Source organism: Heptranchias perlo, unplaced genomic scaffold (genome assembly GCF_035084215.1).
Source record: "Heptranchias perlo isolate sHepPer1 unplaced genomic scaffold, sHepPer1.hap1 HAP1_SCAFFOLD_324, whole genome shotgun sequence".
In the NCBI taxonomy this organism is placed as follows: Eukaryota; Metazoa; Chordata; class Chondrichthyes; order Hexanchiformes; family Hexanchidae; genus Heptranchias; species Heptranchias perlo.
In genome coordinates this window covers 129,707-139,167 of record NW_027139336.1, presented here as the reverse complement: position 1 = coordinate 139,167, position 9,461 = coordinate 129,707, and positions in this window count along the sequence as shown.

The window sequence follows — 9,461 nt, the reverse complement described above, 5'->3', positions numbered from 1 at the left end:
TGTGCCTGTATCTCCCACACTGTTACCCCGGGTTTCTCACTGTTGTGCCTGTATCTCCCACACTTACCCCGAGTTTCTCACTGTTCTGCCTGTATCTCCCACACTGATACCCCGAGTTTCTCACTGTTCTGACTGTATCTCCCACACTTACCCCGAGTTTCTCACTGTTCTGCCTGTATCTCCCACACTGTTACCCCCCGAGTTTCTCACTGTTCTGCCTGTATCTCCCACACTTACCCCGAGTTTCTCACTGTTCTGCCTGTATCTCCCACACTGTTACCCCCCGAGTTTCTCACTGTTCTGCCTGTATCTCCCACACTGATACCCCCCGAGTTTCTCACTGTTCTGCCTGTATCTCCCACACTGATACCCCCCGAGTTTCTCACTGTTCTGCCTGTATCTCCCACACTGTTACCCCCCGAGTTTCTCACTGTTCTGCCTGTATCTCCCACACTGTTACCCCGAGTTTCTCACTGTTCTGCCTGTATCTCCCACACTGATACCCCCCCGAGTTTCTCACTGTTCTGCCTGTATCTCCCACACTGATACCCCCCCGAGATTCTCACTGTTCTGCCTGTATCTCCCACACTGTTACCCTGGGTTTCTCACTGTTCTGCCTGTATCTCCCACACTGATACCCCCCCGGGTTTCTCACTGTTCTGCCTGTATCTCCCACACTGATACCCCCCGAGATTCTCACTGTTCTGCCTGTATCTCCCACACTGTTACCCCTGGTTTCTCACTGTTCTGCCTGTATCTCCCACACTGATACCCCTGGTTTCTCACTGTTCTGCCTGTATCTCCCACACTGATACCCTGAGTTTCTCACTGTTCTGCCTGTATCTCCCACACTTACCCCGAGTTTCTCACTGTTCTGCCTGTATCTCCCACACTGTTACCCCCCGAGTTTCTCACTGTTCTGCCTGTATCTCCCACACTGTTACCCCCCCCCCGAGTTTCTCACTGTTCTGCCTGTATCTCCCACACTGATACCCCCCGAGTTTCTCACTGTTCTGCCTGTATCTCCCACACTGATACCCCCTGAGTTTCTCACTGTTCTGCCTGTATCTCCCACACTGATACCCCCTGAGTTTCTCACTGTTCTGCCTGTGTCTCCCACACTGATACCCCCCCGGGTTTCTCACTGTTCTTCCTGTATCTCCCACACTGATACCCCCCCCGAGTTTCTCACTGTTCTGCCTGTATCTCCCACACTGTTACCCCCCGAGTTTCTCACTGTTCTGCCTGTATCTCCCACACTGATACCCCCCGAGTTTCTCACTGTTCTGCCTGTATCTCCCACACTGTTATCCCCCGAGTTTCTCACTGTTCTGCCTGTATCTCCCACACTGATACCCCCCGAGTTTCTCACTGTTCTGCCTGTATCTCCCACACTGATACTCCCCGAGTTTCTCACTGTTCTGCCTGTATCTCCCACACTGATACCCCCCCGAGTTTCTCACTGTTCTGCCTGTATCTCCCACACTGTTACCCCCTGAGTTTCTCACTGTTCTGCCTGTATCTCCCACACTGTGACCCCCCGAGTTTCTCACTCTTCTGCCTGTATCTCCCACACTGTTACCCCGAGTTTCTCACTCTTCTGCCTTTATCTCCCACACTGTTACCCCGAGTTTCTCACTCTTCTGCCTGTATCTCCCACACTGTTAGCCCCCGATTTTCTCACTGTTTTGCCTGCATCTCCCACACTGATACCCCCTGAGTTTCTCACTGTTCTGCCTGTGTCTCCCACACTGATACCCCCCCGGGTTTCTCACTGTTCTTCCTGTATCTCCCACACTGATACCCCCCCCGAGTTTCTCACTGTTCTGCCTGCATCTCCCACACTGTTACCCCCGAGTTTCTCACTGTTCTGCCTGTATCTCCCACACTGATACCCCCCGAGTTTCTCACTGTTCTGCCTGTATCTCCCACACTGTTATCCCCCGAGTTTCTCACTGTTCTGCCTGTATCTCCCACACTGATACCCCCCGAGTTTCTCACTGTTCTGCCTGTATCTCCCACACTGATACCCCCCGAGTTTCTCACTGTTCTGCCTGTATCTCCCACACTGTTACCCCGGGTTTCTCACTGTTCTGCCTGTATCTCCCACACTGATACCCTGAGTTTCTCACTGTTCTGCCTATATCTCCCACACTTACCCCGAGTTTCTCACTGTTCTGCCTGTATCTCCCACACTGATACCCCCCCCCGAGTTTCTCACTGTTCTGCCTGTATCTCCCACACTGATACCCCCCGAGATTCTCACTGTTGTGCCTGTATCTCCCACACTGTTACCCCCGAGTTTCTCACTGTTCTGCCTGTATCTCCCACACTGATACCCCCCCGAAATTCTCACTGTTGTGCCTGTATCTCCCACACTGATACCCCGAGTTTCTCACTGTTCTACCTGTATCTCCCACACTGTTACCCTGTGTTTCTCACTGTTCTGCCTGTATCTCCCACACTGATACCCCCCCGAATTTCTCACTGTTCTGCCTGTATCTCCCACACTGATACCCCCCGAGATTCTCACTGTTGTGCCTGTATCTCCCACACTGTTACCCCGGGTTTCTCACTGTTGTGCCTGTATCTCCCACACTTACCCCGAGTTTCTCACTGTTCTGCCTGTATCTCCCACACTGATACCCCGAGTTTCTCACTGTTCTGACTGTATCTCCCACACTTACCCCGAGTTTCTCACTGTTCTGCCTGTATCTCCCACACTGTTACCCCCCGAGTTTCTCACTGTTCTGCCTGTATCTCCCACACTTACCCCGAGTTTCTCACTGTTCTGCCTGTATCTCCCACACTGTTACCCCCCGAGTTTCTCACTGTTCTGCCTGTATCTCCCACACTGATACCCCCCGAGTTTCTCACTGTTCTGCCTGTATCTCCCACACTGATACCCCCCGAGTTTCTCACTGTTCTGCCTGTATCTCCCACACTGTTACCCCCCGAGTTTCTCACTGTTCTGCCTGTATCTCCCACACTGTTACCCCGAGTTTCTCACTGTTCTGCCTGTATCTCCCACACTGATACCCCCCCGAGTTTCTCACTGTTCTGCCTGTATCTCCCACACTGATACCCCCCCGAGATTCTCACTGTTCTGCCTGTATCTCCCACACTGTTACCCTGGGTTTCTCACTGTTCTGCCTGTATCTCCCACACTGATACCCCCCCGGGTTTCTCACTGTTCTGCCTGTATCTCCCACACTGATACCCCCCGAGATTCTCACTGTTCTGCCTGTATCTCCCACACTGTTACCCCTGGTTTCTCACTGTTCTGCCTGTATCTCCCACACTGATACCCCTGGTTTCTCACTGTTCTGCCTGTATCTCCCACACTGATACCCTGAGTTTCTCACTGTTCTGCCTGTATCTCCCACACTTACCCCGAGTTTCTCACTGTTCTGCCTGTATCTCCCACACTGTTACCCCCCGAGTTTCTCACTGTTCTGCCTGTATCTCCCACACTGTTACCCCCCCCCCGAGTTTCTCACTGTTCTGCCTGTATCTCCCACACTGATACCCCCCGAGTTTCTCACTGTTCTGCCTGTATCTCCCACACTGATACCCCCTGAGTTTCTCACTGTTCTGCCTGTATCTCCCACACTGATACCCCCTGAGTTTCTCACTGTTCTGCCTGTGTCTCCCACACTGATACCCCCCCGGGTTTCTCACTGTTCTTCCTGTATCTCCCACACTGATACCCCCCCCGAGTTTCTCACTGTTCTGCCTGTATCTCCCACACTGTTACCCCCCGAGTTTCTCACTGTTCTGCCTGTATCTCCCACACTGATACCCCCCGAGTTTCTCACTGTTCTGCCTGTATCTCCCACACTGTTATCCCCCGAGTTTCTCACTGTTCTGCCTGTATCTCCCACACTGATACCCCCCGAGTTTCTCACTGTTCTGCCTGTATCTCCCACACTGATACTCCCCGAGTTTCTCACTGTTCTGCCTGTATCTCCCACACTGATACCCCCCCGAGTTTCTCACTGTTCTGCCTGTATCTCCCACACTGTTACCCCCTGAGTTTCTCACTGTTCTGCCTGTATCTCCCACACTGTGACCCCCCGAGTTTCTCACTCTTCTGCCTGTATCTCCCACACTGTTACCCCGAGTTTCTCACTCTTCTGCCTTTATCTCCCACACTGTTACCCCGAGTTTCTCACTCTTCTGCCTGTATCTCCCACACTGTTAGCCCCCGATTTTCTCACTGTTTTGCCTGCATCTCCCACACTGATACCACCCCGAGTTTCTCACTATTCTGCCTGTATCTCCCACACTGATACCCCCCCGAGATTCTCACTGTTCTGCCTGTATCTCCCACACTGTTACCCCGGGTTTCTCACTGTTCTGCCTGTATCTCCCACACTGTTACCCCGAGTTTCTCACTGTTCTGCCTGTATCTCCCACACTTACCCCGAGTTTCTCACTGTTCTGCCTGTATCTCCCACACTGTTACCCCCCGAGTTTCTCACTGTTCTGCCTGTATCTCCCACACTGATACCCCCCGAGTTTCTCACTGTTCTGCCTGTATCTCCCACACTGATACCCCCCGAGATTCTCACTGTTCTGCCTGTATCTCCCACACTGTTACCCCGGGTTTCTCACTGTTCTGCCTGTATCTCCCACACTGATACCCTGAGTTTCTCACTGTTCTGCCTATATCTCCCACACTTACCCCGAGTTTCTCACTGATCTGCCTGTATCTCCCACACTGATACCCCCGAGTTTCTCACTGTTCTGCCTGTATCTCCCACACTGATACCCCCCGAGATTCTCACTGTTGTGCCTGTATCTCCCACACTGTTACCCCGGGTTTCTCACTGTTCTGCTTGTTTCTCCCACACTTACCCCGAGTTTCTCACTGTTCTGCCTGTGTCTCCCACACTTACCCCGAGTTTCTCACTGTTCTGCCTGTATCTCCCACACTGTTACCCCCCGAGTTTCTCACTGTTCTGCCTGTATCTCCCACACTGATACCCCCCCGTGTTTCTCACTGTTCTGCCTGTGTCTCCCACACTGTTACCCCCCGAGTTTCTCACTGTTCTGCCTGTATCTCCCACACTGATACCCCCCCGAGTTTCTCACTGTTCTGCCTGTATCTCCCACACTGATACCCCCCGATTTTCTCACTGTTCTGCCTGTATCTCCCACACTGTTATCCCCCGAGTTTCTCACTGTTCTGCCTGTATCTCCCACACTGATACCCCCCGAGTTTCTCACTGTTCTGCCTGTATCTCCCACACTGATACCCCCCGAGTTTCTCACTGTTCTGCCTGTATCTCCCACACTGTTACCCCCCGAGTTTCTCACTCTTCTGCCTGTATCTCCCACACTGTTACCCCGAGTTTCTCACTCTTCTGCCTGTATCTCCCACACTGTTAGCCCCCGAGTTTCTCACTGTTTTGCCTGTATCTCCCACACTGATACCCCCCCGAGTTCCTCACTATTCTGCCTGTATCTCCCACACTGTTACCCCGGGTTTCTCACTGTTCTGCCTGTATCTCCCACACTGTTACCCCGAGTTTCTCACTGTTCTGCCTGTACCTCCCACACTTACCCCGAGTTTCTCACTGTTCTGCCTGTATCTCCCACACTGTTACCCCCCGAGTTTCTCACTGTTCTGCCTGTATCTCCCACACTGATACCCCCCCGAGATTCTCACTGTTCTGCCTGTATCTCCCACACTGTTACCCCGGGTTTCTCACTGTTCTGCCTGTATCTCCCACATTGATACCCCCCGAGTTTCTCACTGTTCTGCCTGTATCTCCCACACTGTTACCCCCCGGGTTTCTCACTGTTCTGCCTGTATCTCCCACACTGATACCCCCAGAGTTTCTCACTGTTCTGCCTGTATCTCCCACACTGTTATCCCCCGAGTTTCTCACTGTTCTGCCTGTATCTCCCACACTGTTATCCCCCGAGTTTCTCACTGTTCTGCCTGTATCTCCCACACTGATACCCCCCGAGTTTCTCACTGTTCTGCCTGTATCTCCCACACTGATACCCCCCGAGTTTCTCACTGTTCTGCCTGTATCTCCCACACTGATACCCCCCCCGAGTTTCTCACTGTTCTGCCTGTATCTCCCACACTGTTACCCCCTGAGTTTCTCACTGTTCTGCCTGTATCTCCCACACTGTTACCCCCCGAGTTTCTCACTCTTCTGCCTGTATCTCCCACACTGTTACCCCGAGTTTCTCACTCTTCTGCCTTTAACTCCCACACTGTTACCCCGAGTTTCTCACTCTTCTGCCTGTATCTCCCACACTGTTAGCCCCCGATTTTCTCACTGTTTTGCCTGCATCTCCCACACTGATACCACCCCGAGTTTCTCACTATTCTGCCTGTATCTCCCACACTGATACCCCCCCGAGATTCTCACTGTTCTGCCTGTATCTCCCACACTGTTACCCCCCGAGTTTCTCACTGTTCTGCCTGTATCTCCCACACTGATACCCCCCGAGTTTCTCACTGTTCTGCCTGTATCTCCCACACTGTTATCCCCCGAGTTTCTCACTGTTCTGCCTGTATCTCCCACACTGATACCCCCCGAGTTTCTCACTGTTCTGCCTGTATCTCCCACACTGATACCCCCCGAGTTTCTCACTGTTCTGCCTGTATCTCCCACACTGTTACCCCCTGAGTTTCTCACTGTTCTGCCTGTATCTCCCACTCTGTTACCCCGAGTTTCTCACTGTTGTGCCTGTATCTCCCACACTTACCCCGAGTTTCTCACTGTTCTGCCTGTATCTCCCACACTGTTACCCCCCGAGTTTCTCACTGTTCTGCCTGTATCTCCCACACTGATACCCCCCGAGATTCTCACTGTTGTGCCTGTATCTCCCACACTGATACCCCCCGAGATTCTCACTGTTCTGCCTGTATCTCCCACACTGTTACCCCGGGTTTCTCGCTGTTCTGCCTGTATCTCCCACACTGATACCCTGAGTTTCTCACTGTTCTGCCTATATCTCCCACACTTACCCCGAGTTTCTCACTGTTCTGCCTGTATCTCCCACACTGATACCCCCCCCCCGAGTTTCTCACTGTTCTGCCTGTATCTCCCACACTGATACCCCCCGAGATTCTCACTGTTCTGCCTGTATCTCCCACACTGATACCCCCCCGAAATTCTCACTGTTGTGCCTGTATCTCCCACACTGATACCCCGAGTTTCTCACTGTTCTGCCTGTATCTCCCACACTGTTACCCCGTGTTTCTCACTGTTCTGCCTGTATCTCCCACACTGATACCCCCCCGAGATTCTCACTGTTCTGCCTGTATCTCCCACACTGATACCCCCCGAGTTTCTCACTGTTCTGCCTGTATCTCCCACACTGTTATCCCCCGAGTTTCTCACTGTTCTGCCTGTATCTCCCACACTGATACCCCCCGAGTTTCTCACTGTTCTGCCTGTATCTCCCACACTGATACCCCCCGAGTTTCTCACTGTTCTGCCTGTATCTCCCACACTGTTACCCCCTGAGTTTCTCACTGTTCTGCCTGTATCTCCCACTCTGTTACCCCGAGTTTCTCACTGTTGTGTCTGTATCTCCCACACTTACCCCGAGTTTCTCACTGTTCTGCCTGTATCTCCCACACTGTTACCCCCCGAGTTTCTCACTGTTCTGCCTGTATCTCCCACACTGATACCCCCCGAGTTTCTCACTGTTCTGCCTGTATCTCCCACACTGATACCCCCCGAGATTCTCACTGTTGTGCCTGTATCTCCCACACTGATACCCCCCGAGATTCTCACTGTTCTGCCTGTATCTCCCACACTGTTACCCCGGGTTTCTCACTGTTCTGCCTGTATCTCCCACACTGATACCCTGAGTTTCTCACTGTTCTGCCTATATCTCCCACACTTACCCCGAGTTTCTCACTGTTCTGCCTGTATCTCCCACACTGATACCCCCCCCCCGAGTTTCTCACTGTTCTGCCTGTATCTCCCACACTGATACCCCCCGAGATTCTCACTGTTCTGCCTGTATCTCCCACACTGATACCCCCCCGAAATTCTCACTGTTGTGCCTGTATCTCCCACACTGATACCCCGAGTTTCTCACTGTTCTGCCTGTATCTCCCACACTGTTACCCCGTGTTTCTCACTGTTCTGCCTGTATCTCCCACACTGATACCCCCCCGAGATTCTCACTGTTCTGCCTGTATCTCCCACACTGTTACCCTGGGTTTCTCACTGTTCTGCCTGTATCTCCCACACTGATACCCCCCCGGGTTTCTCACTGTTCTGCCTGTATCTCCCACACTGATACCCCCCCGAGATTCTCACTGTTCTGCCTGTATCTCCCACACTGTTACCCCTGGTTTCTCACTGTTCTGCCTGTATCTCCCACACTGATACCCTGAGTTTCTCACTGTTCTGCCTGTATCTCCCACACTTACCCCGAGTTTCTCACTGTTCTGCCTGTATCTCCCACACTGTTACCCCCCGAGTTTCTCACTGTTCTGCCTGTATCTCCCACACTGTTACCCCCCCCGAGTTTCTCACTGTTCTGCCTGTATCTCCCACACTGATACCCCCCGAGTTTCTCACTGTTCTGCCTGTATCTCCCACACTGATACCCCCTGAGTTTCTCACTGTTCTGCCTGTATCTCCCACACTGATACCCCCTGAGTTTCTCACTGTTCTGCCTGTGTCTCCCACACTGATACCCCCCCGGGTTTCTCACTGTTCTTCCTGTATCTCCCACACTGATACCCCCCCCGAGTTTCTCACTGTTCTGCCTGCATCTCCCACACTGTTACCCCCCGAGTTTCTCACTGTTCTGCCTGTATCTCCCACACTGATACCCCCCGAGTTTCTCACTGTTCTGCCTGTATCTCCCACACTGTTATCCCCCGAGTTTCTCACTGTTCTGCCTGTATCTCCCACACTGATACCCCCCGAGTTTCTCACTGTTCTGCCTGTATCTCCCACACTGATACCCCCCGAGTTTCTCACTGTTCTGCCTGTATCTCCCACACTGTTACCCCGGGTTTCTCACTGTTCTGCCTGTATCTCCCACACTGATACCCTGAGTTTCTCACTGTTCTGCCTATATCTCCCACACTTACCCCGAGTTTCTCACTGTTCTGCCTGTATCTCCCACACTGATACCCCCCCCCGAGTTTCTCACTGTTCTGCCTGTATCTCCCACACTGATACCCCCCGAGATTCTCACTGTTGTGCCTGTATCTCCCACACTGTTACCCCCGAGTTTCTCACTGTTCTGCCTGTATCTCCCACACTGATACCCCCCCGAAATTCTCACTGTTGTGCCTGTATCTCCCACACTGATACCCCGAGTTTCTCACTGTTCTGCCTGTATCTCCCACACTGTTACCCTGTGTTTCTCACTGTTCTGCCTGTATCTCCCACACTGATACCCCCCCGAATTTCTCACTGTTCTGCCTGTATCTCCCACACTGATACCCCCCGAGATTCTCA